Source organism: Chenopodium album, chromosome 8 (assembly GCF_948465745.1).
Source record: "Chenopodium album chromosome 8, dcCheAlbu1.1, whole genome shotgun sequence".
Lineage (NCBI taxonomy): Eukaryota > Viridiplantae > Streptophyta > Magnoliopsida > Caryophyllales > Amaranthaceae > Chenopodium > Chenopodium album.
The window spans coordinates 3,058,591-3,078,530 of record NC_137841.1 but is presented as its reverse complement, the minus strand read 5'-3'; the positions used below and the strand labels follow the sequence as shown (position 1 = coordinate 3,078,530).

Here is a 19,940-nt window from a genome sequence, read left to right as displayed (position 1 = left end):
GGCCCGATCGGGCAGCCCTTCGCCTGATCGGGCGCGTGTTTTTCTAAGGATCTGATTAGTTTTGTTTTAGGATTTGTTTTAGGGAGGTTTAAGTACGATTTTTGTACGAAATTTTAATTACCTTCTTTTACTCTTTCTACCTTCTCTTTTAGATTTTCTTTCTCTACTTAGCTTTTAGATTAGTTTCTCTCTCATATACTTTGTTCTTAACTCTATTCTTAATTCCAGATATCTTTGGTAACAATTTCTCTTCTCTTAATCTTAGTTGTTTATTTTATTCATTTGATCATGTCTTGTTTTATTGCTTTGATTAGTTTAAGTTTTATTATGTGTGAGTAGTTCTATTTCTAGGGTTTATGGGGATCCATAAATAATGTGAAAGGGTAATTTATTGTTGTTAATTGTCAATGCTAGATTAATTTCCTATTGATTGAATTAATGCTCCGCGCAGATCTTTTATGCATGACTTTTACAATATTGATTCGAGATTCGACAGATGAGAATTAATGTTTAGGTCTAGTTTCAATAGGTAGGTTAATTTATAAATGGTTAAGTCGAGATTCGAAAAATGAGATTTAATACCGATAAATTAATTGTGTGGTTGTAACGTAATACGTAGCGAAAGACCTTTATGATCTGATTAATGTATGCATTGATGATTGATTATTATGTTCTACCCTGGAATATTATTTATTGGTGAACCTATGCCCTATATCCTTTTATTCATTGTTTTCTCCTTATTCTTAACCTCCGCAGTTTAGTTTTATATCCAAATTTACATATTGGTTACTTAATAATCTAGATTATATTAATTAAATTAGGAATAGAAAGACTTGTTTCTCTGTGGATTCGACCCTACTTCCCTATCTACGTTAGTTAGAGGATTTAGGCATTACCTTTGATTTGGGGATACGACTTTAGCCTGTCAAAATTTGGCGCCGTTGCCGGGGAAACGGTTCTATTTTTGTTTCTGATTATTTTTGTAGTCTAGGTTATTTCTTTTTTGTCTCAGAGAACGTTAGTTCTTTGAGGCAAGTCTCATATTTGCTTTTAGTTTTTTTTGTTTATGCCCAGGTGTTCCAGATCAGGGTACGTCCCATTCGATCATGAGATCGAACGATCCTTCCATAGACAGAAGAACCTTTACAAGCAAATTCTGGCGGATTCTGGTGATAATAATAATCACTAAGATCCTCCAACTGGTTCTAGCGATTCAGAGGTATCATCAGATCTAGAATCAGAGATTACGGCTCCAAAGAAGTTTAGTGATTACTCACAACCAAAGCTTACAGATTTTCCACACCTCACTCCTACTCCGGCTCTTGATGGGGTACAATTTGAGATTAAACCCCAATTTATAACGATGATAGAGAGGAAGCAATTTAGTGGAGCTAAGGATGAAGACCCAAATCTTCACATTGCAGACTATTGTCAGTATTGTAATACCATCAGGCAAGATGGGGTCACACAAGACCAAATCAGGGAGATTCTCTTTCCTTTCTCTTTAACTGGAAAAGCTAAACTATGGTTTAGTGGTTTAAATAGAACTGCACTTGGTATAACTGACTGGGAAACTCTTGTTTTGAATTTTTATAACAAGTACTATCCTGAATAGAGAACAACCGTACTACGGAGTGCAATTCAGAACTTTTCCCAAGAAGCCGATGAAACTTTATATGAGGCTTGGGAGAGGTTCAAGGACCTACAAAGAGAATGTCCCCATCATAATTTGGCACAATGGCAGTAAATCCAAGCCTTTTACAATGGCATTGGAAATTCATCAAGAATAATTTTAGATTCTGCAGCTAAGCTAGTGGGAGGTTTATGAATCTTAATGTTGATGATGCAGGTCAGGTTATTGAAGATATGGCGATACATAATTCCCAATATGGGAATCCTAGAGGCTTTGCTAACAAGGGGAAGCATAGTGTTGACTTTGTATCCTTTTTGCAAGCTCAACTAACTTCTATCTGCCAGAAATTAGATAATCTTAGCACTGCTAATGTAGCTAATATTTCTGCAATTAATAATAATGCTAATGAGGATTTCTGTGAAAATTGTGGAATTTTAGGTCATTGGGAACAAGATTGCAGGAATTCTGTGGAGCAAGTTAATGCCTTTCAAGCTCATATCCAGAATAACCCATACTCCAACACCTACAATCCTGGGTACCGGAATCATCCGTACCTTTCCTATCGGAGTACTAATGTTCAAAATCCACCACCACAAGAACCACAGGCGCCACAGCAATAACAGCAGAAATATACCATCCCAATGCTAGCCAGAAAAACCAACCACAACATTCCTCCTCATCTTCCGACCCTGCTTTGGTAGAAATTAGAGAGATGTTGGTTAATATGCAGAAGCACATGGAGACTAGAGATGCACAAATTGATTCAATTCTAGCACATAATAAAATTGTAGATAATCAAATTGCGCAACTTTCCGCTACTCTACAAGCCCGCCAACAGGGAGCTCTGCCAGCACAACCAACCAGGCCTACGGATCAAGCCTATGCAATTACTCTAAGGAGTGGTTCAAACTATGAAGGGTCCCCTATGCCCAGAGTTGATGAACCTGTTTTATTAAATAATGCTAATCTTGATTCCGTTAAACCTGATAATGTAGCTAATAGCCCTGCAGGGCTAAAGCATAGTACTAATTTATCTAATTCTACATTGCAGGGTACGACTCCAGAGAAGGTGGCCACTCCAGATAAGAGCAATAATGCTCCAAAGCCAGTTATTAAACTTCCATTCACCTATCGTCAAAAGAAAACATATTTGGATAAGCAGTTTGGTAAGTTCCTGGAGATGGTAAAAGATTTGAAGGTAACAGTTCCCTTCACTGAACTAATCACACAAATTCTTACATATGCTAAATTTATGAAAGAAATATTGACAAGAAAAAGGTCTATTAGTGAGGTAGAGACAGTAGCTTTCACTGCAGAGTGTAGTGCCGTAATTCAAAATAAATCTCCACAGAAATTAAAAGATCCGGGTAGTTTTTCTATCCCTTTTCATATAGGCAATCTAATGATTGATAATGCATTGTGTGATCTGGGTGCTAGCGTTAGTGTTATGCCATTATCTGTGTGTTCCAAGTTGAATATGGGTAAATTAAAAGCTACTAATATTACTCTACAAATGGCAGACCGTTCTTTCATATACCCCTTAGGTGTTTTAGAGGATGTTCCCGTTAGAGTAGGTAAATTTTACATACCTGTTGTTTTTGTTGTTCTTGATATCGCTGAGGGTACGCGTGTCGCGTACCTAACAAAAATAAACCTAACTAGACCACTACTATGTAGACGGGCAAGCAAGGGTCGGATCCCAAGAGACTATGGTTCAACTAATTAAATAGACTCAAGCAATTACTAAGCAAGTAGCCAAATCAAACGAATGAGAATCAATAACTAAAGAACTAATTAAAGCGATTAAACTAAATAATATGATAAATCAATGCTAAAAACATCCAAGATCAATATCACCACGAATACAATTAATGTAATAATCGTTCTACCCCTAACATATAATTCAATTGATTAATGAGGAAAAGTAATCCATGAGTAATACCAATGGTCTCTCCCGAGTTATCAATGGCTTCTCTAATCACAATCAAGCCTACTTCCGTGGAATCATGCAAATCAAAGACTTTGAGCACATTACTCTAACTTCCTAATCATCCGTTCAACTACTCCCGTGATGAACTTCAAACCCTTAATTGATTTATTCAAACCCGTCAAAACCCAACTCCCGTTGTGATTAAAACAATGGATTATTAACAATACCAATTATCCCTAATCTAGTATTGGCATAAGCATAATCAATTAAGCATATCAATTACAATTATTGTTAGAGAATTTAAAGAATTAAATCATGCATTAATCATATTCGAGTTCCGCTAGATCTTGGAATAAAGAAACTACTCACACATATTAATGAAAGAAAAAACAATAATCAATGAAGAAAACCTGATTAATAAGCAATGAAAAGTAAAAGAAGAAATAAAGATGAATACCAATTGCTTGAATGAAGAAAAGTACCAATTGTTGATGAACAAAGATCAAAACTTGAAAGTTTAAATTAATCTAGATCTAGAGAGAATATTAGGGTTCTAATAGTGTTTAGAAACTGCTAGGATAATGATTAAGTATGTTTTTTTTCGGGGTTTACAATGGGTATTTATATCTCTTAATTAAGAAATCCCGTAAAATAAGAAAAACAGGCTTTGCGAAACTCCGCCCGATCAGACCGGGCAAAGCCGCCCGGTCGAGCGCGCGAAGCAACTCTTTTTGCACTTCTTCATATGGCCTCTATTGTACAGTTCTTTGTCCGCCCGGTCTTCCAGGGCAATGCTGCCCGGTCCGGGCGGATGGAAGTTGAACTCTTCCATTCTTTCTCATGACTTCTCTTCTTTTCCTTCTTCGCCTTGGCTGCCAGGGCAATGTTGCCCTCCAGGGCGGACACGGGTAAAATTCTCCTCCATCATAATAAGCTTTCGTGGCTATTCAAAACAATTCCAAATCATCCGGAAATCTTCATATGCCTAGAAAATCAACCAAATAGACCAAGCCACACTAGAGAGGAGGATATTAGCGAGAAATAGCTCCGTAGAGCTTAGGAATCATACGAACATAGCTATAAAATGAGGGTAAAATATGGTATAGAATGTGTACATCAGGTATGCAAACCCCAATCATTTTGGGTAGACCATTCCTCAACACTGTAGGAGCAATTATAGATGTGAGAAGTGGAAAATTAACACTATCAGTAGGGGACGATAAAATTATTTTTAATCTTAATAATACCCCTAAAAGCCCCATGACAGAGGAGAAGTGCTTTAGTGTTAATGTGGTTCAAAGTTATTCTAACAAGCCCCAAGCTCTTGTAAAAGATCCCTTGGAGGCGGTATCTTGTGTTGCATCCCTTTCAGATGAGATAGATAAATGGCAGAAGGAAGTTGATGCAATAGAAAGAGCCCTCTACACTATCGATCTTGTCTTTGAGGACGAAGAGGTGGAATCAATCAAGCAAGTTGTGGAAATTGATCCTACGGTGAGTGTTCCACCAGATCGAGTTGCAAGTGTTAAATGCGATGACAATTTGAAGCAACCCTCGATCAAAGAGGGATCTTTAGTGCGTAGTATTGAAGAATCCCCAATCCAGGTCAAGGAGGATCCACCAGATAAGGTGAATTTCCGTCCCACAGGGTATGTCAGGAAACCGCGTCGTAGCCTAAACACCGCTTGGCTGGGTGAGAAACCACCCAACCAAGCGTTAGGTCCAGGGTCTTAGTTCTTGTACTTGGCAAGAAGGTCGTGCGGGACCTAGATAAACCAGCGCTTTACGGGAGGAAACCCGTATTTCTTGCTTTCTAAACTAAAGTTTTCGTTTTTTATATTTTTTTATTTTTTTTAGAGAGGTGATGAGAGTGAAATTTTACCTTTCATGAGTGTTTTGTACAGGTTTTAGATCACAAAGTACGGAGATTTCAAGAGAAAAAGGAGAAGAAAAGAGAAGCTTCAGATTGGATACGGGCCTACTTAGCTTTTAGATTAGTTTCTCTCTCATATACTTTGTTCTTAACTCTATTCTTAATTCCAGATTTCTTTGGTAACAATTTCTCTTCTCTTAATCTTAGTTGTTTATTTTATTCCTTTGATCATGTCTTGTTTTATTGCTTTGATTAGTTTAGTTTTTATTATGTGTGAGTAGTTCTATTTCTAGGGTTTATGGGGATCCATAATTAATATGAAAGGGTAATTTATTGTTGTTAATTGTCAATGCTAGATTAATTTCCTATTGATTGAATTAATGCTCTGTGACTAGATTTGCGCAGATCTTTTATGCATGAGTTTAACAATATTGATTCGAGTTTCGACAGATGAGAATTAATGTTTAGGTCTAGTTTCAATAGGTAGGTTAATTTATAAATGGTTAAGTCGAGATTCGAAAGATGAGATTTAATACCAGTAAATTAATTGTGTGGTTGTAATACGTAGCGAAAGCCCTTTATGATCTGATTAATGTATGCATTGATGATTGATTATTATGTTCTACCCTGGAATATTATTTATTGGTGAACTTGTGCCCTAGATCCTTTTTTTCATTGTTTTCTCCTTATTCTTAACCTCCGCAGTTTAGTTTTATATCCAAATTTACATATTGGTTACTTAATAATCTAGATTATATTAATTAAATTAGGAATAGAAAGACTCGTTTCTCTGTGGATTCGACCCTACTTCTCTATCTACGTTAGTTAGAGGATTTAGGAATTACTTTTGATTTGGGGATACGAATTTAGCCTGTCAAAATAGTATAGTTGATATAGTCATGATGTGTATTACCTCGGCCAAGTTAAGTGTTTTGTGGAATGGTGAGCCTACTCCTTAGTTTTCTCTGTCGAGGGGCATACAGAAAGGAGACCCGCTTTCTCCATACTTATATGTGATTTGTATGGAGAGGTTGACTCATTTGATTGAAAGGGAAGTTCAATTTGGTTGCTGGAAGCCGGCTAGAGCTAGTAGGGGAGGTCCTCCAATCACAAACTTGGCATTTGCGGACGACTTAATCCTGTTTTGTGAAGCAAACTTGGAACAAGCGAAGGTTATGAATCGATGTCTGGAAGTGTTTTGCCAAGCATCAGGAAGTAAGGTGAGTGTAGATAAATCACGGATTTATTTTTCGCCAAACACCAATTTCAATACTCAAGACTTGATTTGTAAAGAATTAATGATGGAGAGTACTGAGGATTTCGGGAAGTATTTAGGTGTTCCAACTTTGAATGGGAGGGTTAACAAAGCGACTTATCAGTTTCTATTGGATAAAATGAATTCCAAACTTGGTGGATGGCAGTCAAAAGTTTTGTCCATAGCTGGCCGTACAACGCTAGCCCAGGCATCTCTCTCTTCAATCCCCTCATATGCAATGCAGTCGGTCAGAATTCCTAAAGGAATATGTGATGCAATTGATCGAAGTACGAGGGCCTTTATATGGGGCAGCACTGATGAGAAGAGGAGGGTGCATTTAGTTGCCTGGAATGATGTAGCAAAGCCAAAGATGGAGGGGGGGATTGGGTATACGCTCCATGAGGCAATCGAACGCAGAATTTATGTCTAAATTGGGATGGAGGGTTCTAACCGAACCAAATTCTCTGTGGTCAAGAGTCTTACGTCACAAATATTGTGATGGTCGATGCGATGTCGAGATGTTCAAAGCCAAATCCGATGCATCAAATGCGTGGAGAGGAATTGTGGAGAACATTAATGTGTTGAAGAAGGGCATTAGTAGGGCTGTGGGAAATGGTCGATCTACTGCCTTTTGGTTGCACAGTTGGTGCAAGAGGACTCCTCTAATAGATGAGACAGGGCATACTCCTCCAAATGAGACTTTGAACTTCAAGGTATGCGATATGTGGGATAGCTAGAGAGGGTGGAAATTCAAACTCTTTGCAGACAATCTTCTAGTAGAAACTCTAAAAGAGATCCAGGCCTATGAGTTAATCGAAGATGAAGAGGCAGTAGACACTATCTTCTGGAATGGATCACCCTCTGGAGGGTTCAGTTTAAAGTCTGCTATGTGCGTTATAAGACAAGATGAAGGTGCCCACCCTGAGGATAATGATTAGTGGTCAGCCATTTGGAAAGTGCAGGCTCCACAACGTATGAGATTTTTCTTCTGGTTGGCTTACCGTGAGCGGTTAATGACGAATGCAACCCGTTTTATTCGACATTTAACTACTGATCCCAGGTGCTTAGTCTGTGGATATGTAGAAGAAAATGTTAATCATATATTAAGAGAATGTCCAGCGGCATTAGTGGTTTGGATGAAATTGGGAGTTGAGGTAGATAGACAGGAGTTTCAAATACCATTCAAGGAATGGATCATAAGAAACCTGACTACTCAAGGATTATATGATAGAGAAGATTGGAATTTTCTCTTCACAGTGACTTGCTGGTGGCTCTGGAGATGGAGAAATTCGAGAAGCTTCGACAGAGATGTCGAAATTCCTTTTGACTAGGCATGCTTTATATTAGCTCGAGTTGGGGACATCCAAAAAGCTTACTATAATATCCAGGAATTGAAAAGGGGAAAGCGAAAGAGGGAAGAGATCTTAGTCTACTGGGAAGCTCCTCCAGTTGGGTGGGTAAGATTGGAAACTGATGGCGCATCGAAGGGGAATCCGGGTTTGGCAGGTGCAGGGGGTGTGATAAGAGATCATAAGGGTGAAGTGCGGGAATTGTTTGCCTTAAATTGTGGTTTATGCACCTGTACTAGAGCTGAATTATTGGCTATCCTTCGATGCCTGGCTATGGCATGGAATGCGGGGCATCGAAGGGTGCAAATAAGAGTGGATTTGGAGGTTGTTATCCATTTGTTAGTAGAGCCAGTTCCTGCTAACTCTCCTTTTATTCATATTATCCGAAAGTGTAGATCCCTCATGGCTAGACAAGGTTGGGAAATCATGATCGGACACTGCTACAGGGAGGCGAATAGAGTAGTTGATTGGTTGGCTAACTATGGAGTCCAAATGCAGCAGAAAATGGTCATCTTTGAGGCGGTCCTGGAGGATCTTCGTGCCGTTTTATTGGAGGACCTCAGGGGAGTGGCCCTTCCGAGGATGGTGCCAAAGAATTAGTACTTCAGTAGTTTGTTTTGCTTTAAGTTTCTTTTTTGTCCGGTTTTTGTTTCTAGTTTACTAGTTTGCTTCTCTCTTTCTGGGGCTTGCCCCTCGTTTCCACCAAAAAAAAAAATAATATAATAATAATAATAGGAAAATTGGTATTATTAATGTAAAACTAGAATATTTTAAGATTTTAGCAAAAATATTTTATGGCTAAAATATGAAATTATCAGTTATACTTTATCTTTTTTGTTACCTTATATAAATTATCTTGAAACACTAATAATTATCTAAATTACTTATATATATATATATATATATATATATATATATATATATATATATATATATATATATATATATATATATATATATATATATAGTTGCGCATGCACTTCGATTTGCCGTACGAGAGTCCTCAAGGTTGGCAGCAAGATGCTTTTTCATCTAATTCACACTTCTTTGTTTCCCTAAAAGCAATTATCAATTACCAAACCTCATGTTATCCTTTATTATTATTATTATTAAAATTATTATTATTATTATTATTATTATTATTGGGTAACCTTGTTTCCTATCGTATCATTCGGATCAAGCATACTCGGTGACTTTTGTTCCTCAAATCTAACAATGTCCCTTGCTCGAATGTAATATTTTTGGTGTTTCGATTTGAAAGGTAATTACACTCGTCATTTTGGAGTTGCTTGCTTACTCTTATTATTATATGTAATCACACGAATCTTAATCCTTGGAGTTGTTTATTTGATCGTTGATTACTGTTTGATTATATTTTGTATTATTATATGGAATATTTATGATTTATTTGTATGATCAAGATTTATATTTATGTAATTAAAGTGTTGTATTATATGATTTGATTGTCGTATTAATTGATTGTGATATTTATGCTAGGGTTTTTAATGTTGTTTCTATAGGGAGTATTGTTTTATCGAGGTTTTAGGGTTGTTAATGCAGAGTGTTATTTTTGGGTTGTGAGTTAATTAAATTTGGGTACTACTTTGATTGCCCTATAAGAGTTGAGATGTGCTATGATTTAATCGAGTTTGAATTGTTGCATTATTAGGAATTTGTGCCATTATTGAGATATTATGTATTAGTTTGTGAATGATTATTTGATCGATGTATGAAATCAAAAGGTTGAGATTATTATTTTGTTCTTGGTTTGAGGCTCGGCGTTATAGACCTTAGTCCTTGGCATGTTGGTAAGGAGATGATAATCATGAGTTAAGAATGAGGTACAATCTTTATTAGAGCCTGTTTTGATTGACTAAACTGAACTGAACTTATTAGAGCCGAATTGAACTGAACTGAACTGTATTGAACTTATTAGAGTTGAACTAAACTGAACTGAATATTTTATAAGAGAAGGAAATTAGGAGCTGAATTTAACGGAACTGAACTTATTAGAGCTGAACTGAACTGAACTAATTAGAGCTGAACTGAACCGATTGAATTGAAAATAATCGTATCAGAACAGGCCCCAAGTCTCTACAAGGACGAATGTTCAAGTAGTCTAGTATATAAGAGACATTAAGAATACTTTGTTTTGAAGAACATTTTTTTCAACACAGAACATAGCATGGATTACTTAGGCAAAGCCCTAATTATGTTACAACCTACTGTCCACTGGTTTGGACAACTGAAAAACCAAGGACCAAGTTCATCCAGCTAAAACAACAAAAATTAAGGAAATTGTTTTTACATATCCATAGTCCATAGATGACATAAACCATAGCTAAAGCTCCAACGTGAGTGTTGAGTCCAGGAACAACCCACATGTGAGCATTCTCTTGTCCCACACTAATTCACTAAAAAGGGGGAGTGTAGTGGTAATGATATCCCACATTGAAAGAATTCAAGAGTTACCACCACAATATAAGGCTAAGGGGTTATTCCCTCATTGCCATATGGTTTTGAGATGGAACCTCCTTGGTCTTGTAAAGTGGTGGACTTGCACTCTCCCGTAACGGGTGCGGCCCATACCCGTATCTAACAGTGAGCTACATAATACCCTCCAAAGCACTTTATGTTTTGAAGAACATGTATACTCTGATTATTAAAATTATGGATGAGCAACACATAAATTATGCCTGAATTTGAGCTTAGATTGTTTTATGATCTAATTCTTATTGTTATTCCAAAATTATGGGCTTGGAACATTGGTGAACCAGCCACGGGCCATTGCCACTAATTTGACTTTATGATAACTAAATTATTGATCAAGTTGGTTGAAATCTCCTAAGGGAAGACTACTAGGGAAAGTATGTAAGTTGTTGAGCATGGTACTCCAGAAAACAACTCTGTCTTCTAACAAAGGCGGTCCATACACAATAAAAATACATCCCATTTTATTTCATTTCGCTCCTCTATTTTGCAGTGCACAAAGTTAGGAGTTCTAGTAATACATGAAATAGATAATCCCATGATCAGCTAATTAACATAAAAAATTTAAAATAGGCTACATAACCCCACTAGTTCACTACTAATAACGTAAGCGTCCTATGCTTTATTAATGACTAAATAATAAACATATCAACAACTACTACTACTTTGAATATGTAAATAAACAACTGCGTGCACTAATGACGTGTTCTTTTCACCTGATTTTCACTTACCTAAACTTATGCGAACTTATTAGATCTTATTAAAATTTAGGAAATTTTGCAAAAAACCACCTTTTATAAGCAATTTTTTGCAAGAAACCACCTTATAACTTTTTTTTTTTTTTTTTTTTTGTAATGACACACCTTAATCAATTTTTTTTTTTTGCAAATCAATACCTTTATGTCGGAAAATGAGGTTTGACCCCATTTTTCGGCGTTAACTACCCCAATCTACCCACGAAACTATCTCTCTCTCCAACCCCACCCACAAAACCACCTCACTCCCAAGCCCCACCCACAAAACCACCTTTTCATGGCGTTGATCACCATAAATACACCCTCTCTTGCGGCGTTGACCACCCTAAACACACCCTTTTAACGACATTGACCACCCTAAACCCTCCTTTATAGCCCTAGCCACCATTCTCTCCTCCATTGTTAGTTTCATGGGTGCGGATAGCGTAGTCAATGCCGGAAAATAGGGTTTGACTTTATTTTCCGGCATCAAGGTATGGTTTTCCAAAAAAAATTGATTAAGCTGTGTCATTGCAAAAAAAAAAAAAAAAAAATTATATATATATATATATATATATATATATATATATATATATATAAAAGGTGGTCTCTTGCGAAAAAATGCTTATAGAAGGTTGTTTTTTTTGCAAAATTTCCTAAAATTTAAATTTATTTTAGTTGTACTCCGTAATTTGTATTTGGATAACCGTTATTAGAACTTAAGGTGAGCATAACAGGCTCTAAGTAGTGAAGTTTGTTCAATATTCATGTTCCTGATCGATGTGTTTAGTTCTTTAGTATTTGCTAGTATAATTATTTCTTTATCATACTCCAGATGTATATCATGTATTAAGCATATATAAATTATCTTTCATCATCGTATGCACGAGTTATGCACTCATCTTATGGACTAACCTTTTTAATTAAAAAAAAAACTTAATTTCATGGTTAAAATGTTAGTCCTGCAGCAGGTTAAAATGACAGCAAGTATGGTACTACGAGTTCTGCTCTCAAGGCGGAGCCAAGCGACAAATTAAGTGGTATAATTGTGTTGAAGTACTGGATACTAAATGTGTAGTACTAAGGCCCTATTCTGATACGATTATTTTCGGTTCATTCAGCTCTAATAAGTTCAGTTTACCTCCTAATTTCTTTTTCTTATAAAATATTTAGTTCAGCTCTAATCAGTTCAGTTCAGCTCAGCTCAGTTCAATCAATGAGACACGGGCCCTAAGTAAATGTCAGTCATAAACTTGCAGGAGAATTGGGAACGTTGTAATGTAGGATGTACCACTTGTGTGTGTTGTTGTACATTTGTACCTTAGTAATGAACTTTTTCAAAGTGAAAGTTATTGAATTTTATAAAATTTGTACGTAGTTTTCTTGCAAATAAAATAGAGAATTCACAACATACTTTACTCTTTTTTCAATTTGTGCATGCTATGTGTTGCAGTGATTATTGTCTAAAATATCAAAAGTTTTGGAAAAATGCACATATAAAGTTTTATCAATTTATAGAAAGTGGTCTAAGCTAAGCAAGTTTCCACATCCTATATTTATTTAGTACTACGAAAATTTCCATATATGCTTGATACTACTGATGTAGTCTGCATGCCTAGATAAGTACTCCGTATTTCACTATCATATACACAAAAGAATAAATAATTTAATTTAGATATCAAAAGAGATGCAAATAATAAAATACTCCCTCCGTTTTTAAACACTTGCTCAATTTCTCCATGCGCGGAGTTTTAGGAGAAATTGGAAAAAGTAATAAAATATGAAGGTAGTGGGGTACTTGAGAAAATAAAAAATTATAAAAAGCAAAAATAGTGGAAGAATAGGAGGAGAGAGAGTATAATGTTGGGTCCACTAAATGTGAGAAATGAATTAAATATTGTAAAAATTTTCCAAAAAAGGAAATAGAGCAATTATTTAAAAACGGTCAGAAAATGAAAGTGGAGCAAGTATTTAAAAACGGAGGGAGTAATAGAATGTGAATATCTTTTATCTTGGCTTTATTGCCTTTATGACAAATAAATCATTCTCTATGTTAGGATATGTTCACATTTATTGAATTAAGTTGAGCTGAACTGAACTGAACTGATTGAAGTTGAACTGAACTGAACTGATTGGAGCTGAACTGAATTGAACTGAGCTTAAATGAATATTTTATGAGATAGGGAAATTAGGAGATTAACCAAACTGAACTGAACTGAGCTGAACTGAACTGAACTGAAATTAAGTAAATGTGAACATGCCCTTACTCTTTCAATCCCGGGGGGAAGTGATATGATGGTGCCCCCTTAAAAATCATTTACATACATATATAAAATTTAAATTAGTTTAATAATCATTATAAAAATTTTAACTTTAATTAGTACTCCGTAGTAATCAATCAATTAAAAGTTAAAATTGACAGCTTAAAAATTTGGGAATATAGTGTCCATTAAAAAAAAATAGAGAGTAATAAAAAAAATTGAAAAAAAAAAAAAAAATTAACACCTTCTTTCCTAATTTTTGAACAAAATGCCTACATATATATTGAAAAAAATAGAATAAAAAAGGACACAAATCAAGCAAAATTTTTTAAGCAAACTAAAACTATCTCAAATTGGCTCCATATTAGAAAGGCAAAATTGGCCTCAACACTTTGAACTTTGGCTTGGGTGCACTCAGCACCTTGAACTAAGAAAAATAGTCAAAACACCCTGAAGTATTGGCATGGGTGCATTTAGCACCATACAAGAAATTTTCCGGCCAAAAGTGGCCGGATTCCGGCGACTTTTTTTTTTAATAAAAATATGTTATTATTGTTATTATTATTATTATTATTATTATTATTATTGTTATTATTATCATCATCATCATCATCATTATTATTATTATTTAATATTTTTATTGTTATTATTATTATTATTACAAAAATACCTCGATTTGCGTGTTGTTATTTATTTTTTTACGAAAATTGTTCGGGTAAGGTTTCGGGGGTTATTTTTACCCTTTATGGATCCAAATTAAGCTCGGAATTTACAAAAAAGTAATGAAAATACCTCGTTTTGCGTGTCGAGGAATATCTCGATTTGCGTATTGTTATTTTTTGTGACGGAAATTGTTCGGGTAAGGTTTCGAGGGTCATTTTTATCCTTAATGGATCCAAATTAAGCTCTGAATTCGCAAAAAATAATGAAAATACCTCGTTTTACGTGTCAAAAAATATCTCGATTTGCGTGTCTTAGCTACTTAGATATTTCTCGACACGCAAAACGAGGTATTTTCGTTTTTTTTTTTTTGCAAAATCTGAGCTAAATTTGGATCTATTAAGGGTAAAAATGACCCCGAAACTTTATACCTGCACAATTTCCGTCAAAAAAATAACAACACGCAAATTGAGGTATTTTCGTAATAATAATAATAATAATAATAATAATAATAATAATAATAATAATAATAATAATAATAATAATAATACGAAAAAAAAAAAACATTTTTTATTAAAAAAAAAAAAGTCGCCGGAATCCGGCTACTTTTGGCCGGAAAATTTCTTGTATGGTGCTAAGTGCACCCATGCTAATACTTCATGGTGTTTTGGCTATTTTTCTTAGTTCAGGGTGCTGAGTGCACCCAAGCCAAAGTTCAGAGTGTTGAGGCCAATTTTGCCTATTAGAAATTACTTGTATTATATTCAATATTTCGATAATCAACATTCAATCAAATTAGTGGAGATCAGATTATCCCAATATATATATATTTTTTTTTTGAATAGACATAATTAAGTGAAGTTGCTGGTTTAGAAGCAAATTTATACTAGATGATGATCTCAATCATCTTCATAAATGTCTTTGTAGATTATTCTATTGTCTACTACTGGTTGTTAACTTGTATAGTTGTATTAGATTAAATGATTAAATCGGATACTTACTACAAAATAGTAAGTTAAAGGAAAAAAAAACTTCCACATTCATTACTACGGACTTAGATTATCCGTATTCCTTCAAAAATTAAAAAAACAAAAAATAAAAAAAAAACTCGGTATATATCTATATAACTATTAAAAGTGAGAAGTTGGCAAGTTGAAAACTCCTTAGTAATAGTGTGATGACAATTTTGCCCCTCAAAAAGTACAATTACGATTTTGCCCTTATTTTTGTTGCTGGTGATCTGTTGGCTCTCGTTCTTCTCTCAGCCAAAATGCTTAGGTGGTGTTTTGTTGGCTCTTGATTACTTTCTGCTTGCTGGTGATCACTTTATCCAGGGTTATTCAATCTTTGACCTAGGGTTATCATCTAAATTCGATCCCCAATTTCTCTCTCCTCAAGTCCTCAGTCTCTACCTCAGATTTCAATCTCTCTCCTCAATCTTTACCTCAGATTTCTCTCCTCAAGGTGAGTTCTTTTATTTTCTCTTAATTAACAAATTGTATTTCTTGTAAAATTTTGATCAGTTTCAATAATTTTCGCTTTTGATTTTCTGCTCGATTTTGCTTTTGTTAAATTCGTTGTTTCTTCCAATCTTCATTGTCGATTTTCATGTTTGAATATTGATTTCCCTGAATTGTAGCTACTTGACTTTCTTATCTTTTTTCTCCATTGAAGCAGCTTCCGAACCTTTTCCGTTCCTCCATTAAAGAGAATTCTGAGCTTTCCATTTACTGAAGCAGCTTACAAGTAATGTGTTTTTCAATCATCAATTTTCCATTTTAAAATCGGATTTACTTTTTGTGAATTATTATCAGATTTACTTCGATCTAATTTTGAGAAAAAAATGGAAACCAATTTTATTAATTTTTATGGGTTGAATATTTTAGGGTTCAATCTGATAAAAAATTAATGTCGGGATCTCTTTATCGATTTGCTCGCTTTCATTCTAGGTATGTCAAATTTTGATGGTTTAATTTCCAGTGTTCTAGGTCGAATTGTCGCTCATGGATTTCCAAGTTTTTGGGTCAACTCAACAATTCCAAGCCTGGGATGTACAGTCGAGCAATCTTTAAGGGAATTTGAAAGACAGGAAAAACCTCTTTTTCTACAATTGAAAGATGTAAGTTTTCTTTTATTTTTGATTTTGCATTGTTAGTATTTTTAACTTTAAGTTTTCTTTACAATTCTTACAGTTTGAGGTTTTCTGGTTTTTTATGCTGTTGAAATCTTTTTCAATTTTTTTTTTTATTAATTTTTGGTTTAGGTTTGATTCCTTCCACTGTGATCAGAGAGGGATTATCTTGAAATTTCTTCAGATTCTTACAATTTGAAGATTTTAAAGGTTATTTTCACCCTTTAATTGCTTTTGCATTTAACAAAGGTTTTTGTTATATTGTTGGTAATTTTGCAGGTTTAGATTTTTTTTGGTGGGAGATCTATTGTTAGCGCCTATTGATCATTACTCAACGGCTCATGCTGGCCCTTGAAAGTCGAGGTCAGAAATTTCTATTTTTATCGTATATTCTTATATATTATTAAAATTAGTAATTGTGTGTTTATTACTTTTCAATTTCTTTGTAATTATATGATTTGAATTCTGGACTTTGTAATTCTAAAGGTTAAATTGGCAAATACTTGTTGGTTTGCTGTAAATGTATCATGTATGCTTTCAGGGCCTTTCGCCTTATGGCAAAGATACTAAGCTATGATTCTGGTGTGTGTGTAGGTGCATCCGGTGGGATTACTTTGGGGGTTCAAACTCTTCTCAAGCCTAGCATGATTTTGTAGGATTTGCTTTTAGGAGTGAGCTTGCTGACTGGCACATTTACTTTACTTTACAATAACGGAATTTTCATTGCATATGTTAGTTTTTTTAGGTATTGCTATTTGCTATTATCTCAATTCTTTTGTATAATTATTTTTTAATTCTATGCTAATTGTTCCTTTTTTTTAACAGCCACTCAGAAGATAATTATTCTTTCCAATTTGGTCAGTGTACCCATTTTTCAGCTCTAATCTTAATTTTGTTAATTGCTACTACTACGTATTATTTTCATTACTAATCATGTCAAAATTAACTCGAATTTGCAAGTTGATCATGTTCAAATTTAAAGTAGTTGGCTAATGTTAATGTGTAAATTTAAATTTTCTACTATAATTTTCATTATGTTTGTTCATTGAATTAAAATTGTGTGAAGTCCTAATATGATAGAATGTGTATTTGTTTTGTACAAATTTGATCACCTAATGCAGTTTCTAGGGCAACTGTAGAAATTTTTTGGTGGTTTTAGTTAGTCACTTAGTCCTAAATGAATGAAAGAAAAAGTACACTGTCAATGGTTTCAGTAATGGTAGATTGTTTAATGTTGTATTGATACTGTCAAAATGGTTGTCTGGCGGGTTGCAAGTTAATTCATGTTTTTTTTTTCCACCTGGTGTGGTGTCCATTCTTTGATATGTAACCTTGATTGAACCCGCACCAAAGCTTTTTATTGAGGTGTTTGGGGGGGGGGGGAGCGGGGTGTTTCTTGTTCTTGTACTCTTGTTTATGTGTTACTATAGTATAAAGAAATCCGCTATTTGCTCATAGTGTCGTTTGAAATAGTATCAGGAAATCATAGTTGCAGCTGTGAGTATGACCAATTAACCAACTTGCTGAAACATGCAATATTGCTTATGGTATCTGTTGTTCTTGCTACTTTATTTGTTGTGTGTTTGGCCTGCATCTTAACAGTTTTCTTTCAAAACTTTAATTGTATCATTACGCAGGACATTATGTGCTGCGTAATAGGTTAGTAGTCATTATGCTGTCATTTGCACATTTACTTTACTTTACAAGGAAACCTGAACCTTGTAGCAGTGAGGAAGACCTTTAACACTCTCGTTCTTTTGGGGAAGTCCATCTCCATCTCTCGTGAGTTGAGGAAGCCTACAAATTACTTTTCGACATTACTCGCATTGGAGTGGCTTCTGGGTTTTCACTGCTCCATTTGAAGTAGCTTCTGAGGTAAATCAAATTCACAATCTGGGTTTTCACTGCTCTATTGAAGTAGCTTCTCAGGTAAGATTTTCTTTCTTCTTATTAATCATCAAATATCATTTGCAATTGAGTTGTTTGAATTGAGGAAGAAGAAAATAGTGTATCATTTTATTACAGTAGTTGTATTTGGGATTTTGGGGGGATTTAAGTGCATGGTTTGGGAATTTTAATTCAAAATGTTTGATATTGTTAATAATTTATGAATTTGAGCCTTAAATTTTCTTCAAAATGGATTATTAGGTGGGATGCTTTACAATAGTGAATAATGGAGCAGCCAGTAGCGAAACCCAAGGATAGTGGCTGAACAATCAGAAGAAGTTGAAGAAATACAGCCTGGCTCTTTTCCGAACGAAAAATTACAGGTATAATTGTCAAAATTTTCCTCATTTTTCTCTCATCAACTTGATAATTACCTCTACAAGTTAAGACACTCGTGCGTGTTCATATAAGTAATCTATTAAAATAGTATACTTTGACAAGAGCAGATTCTTCATAAATTGAGAGATTAAATTATGGGTTTCGATTGTGTGAAGATATTTAACAAGAAGGGGAAGGAACCCCAAGTTTGGCTTTATCTAATGGGTTCTGATTTTGTGCTTTGAGTTCTTAATTTATGTTGCTCATTTTGATTGATATATTTTTTACCGATAAGGAATCTTTTGGTCCTTAATTACCAGGTGCCTTGCTTAAGAAGTCACGTGAAGAGTATTTCAACTTTTCAAGCCTAGCTATCAATGTATTCCCGGTGAGTACATTTTTGTAGGGAGATACAGGTGCATAGAATCTGCTTTGCAGAGTAGCTGATATTATCTTCTTATGAGTTTGTATCTTCTAAGCCCGTAGCTTGTGTTTGTAGTATTATTTTGTAACAACTTAGTTGTTCCAACTATTATATTTCAGACTAACTTCTTTAAATATGTTCAGATTGTTTACTTGAATTTGGTGTTTCGCTTCATCATTTTGTGCTTTTTACAATTGAGGTTTCTGGAGATTGTTGTAATGTTTCATCTCAAAGCTCATCATAAAAGCTGTAACGGAGCTATTTGAATATTAATTTTATTGATATTTGGTTCAACTAATCCAAAATACAGGAAATTTGCATTTATTGGGTCACTTTTGTATTTTGTAATAAATGAAACTATTACGTCCCCGAATGATAGTCACTTTTGAAGAAAAATAACGAGTATTAAGGAGAATTAAAGAAAGTACATAGGAACTAAAACCAAATCATTTGCAAAACAAAAAGAAGAGAGAGAAACTGATTGTCATTAAAAAGGGCGGATAACAAAGAGGAAACTCTTGAGTATTTTTTTGTCAATATTACACAACCAATGAAATAAAAGGATTGCAATACTAATCCATGTGATACAATTTACACCAATCAAATCAGCAGAAAAATCCTGCCATCTAATAAAAAAAATGTACACAGATTCATGACTAAGCAACTCTTCAACCTCATCCTTGCTTGCCTTCTGCTTTCTATACATTTCATAGTTGCTGGTGTGATGAGAGTATGATTCTTCTGAACCACGGTGGGCAAATTTTGCAGGGGCGGGGTGAACAATTTATTTAAAGGTAGGGTACGTAATTGTATATGATTTTTAGGATTGGGCAAAATATTAGTAATGAACAAACTATTAGAGGTGAGTTAATTAGCATATGGTTTTTAGAGTAAACAAATTATTTAGGAGTGAAGTATTGTATATGACTTTCAAA

General features: G+C 34.6%; 1 long non-coding RNA gene and 1 other non-coding gene across 11 annotated transcripts; one reads left to right on the top strand and one right to left on the bottom strand.

Moving 5' to 3' along the window:
• Window positions 1–1,624: 1,624 nt before the first annotated feature.
• Window positions 1,625–1,731, bottom strand: LOC145556938 (small nucleolar RNA R71). Its single transcript, XR_014092029.1, has one exon. It is a non-coding gene; the product is annotated as a small nucleolar RNA R71 (small nucleolar RNA).
• A 13,777-nt stretch (window positions 1,732–15,508) lies between these two features.
• LOC145641586 (uncharacterized) lies at window positions 15,509–19,162 on the top strand. Of its 10 annotated transcripts, none has more exons than XR_014115472.1 (9): window positions 15,509–15,649; window positions 15,863–15,931; window positions 16,166–16,304; window positions 16,596–16,679; window positions 16,911–17,061; window positions 17,142–17,173; window positions 18,045–18,245; window positions 18,465–18,586; window positions 18,902–19,162. It is a non-coding gene; the product is annotated as an uncharacterized LOC145641586 (long non-coding RNA). The 10 variants fall into 10 exon arrangements; XR_014115476.1 differs by having other exon boundaries at window positions 18,042–18,245; XR_014115477.1 differs by having other exon boundaries at window positions 16,911–16,987; window positions 17,142–18,245.
• Window positions 19,163–19,940: the final 778 nt, after the last annotated feature.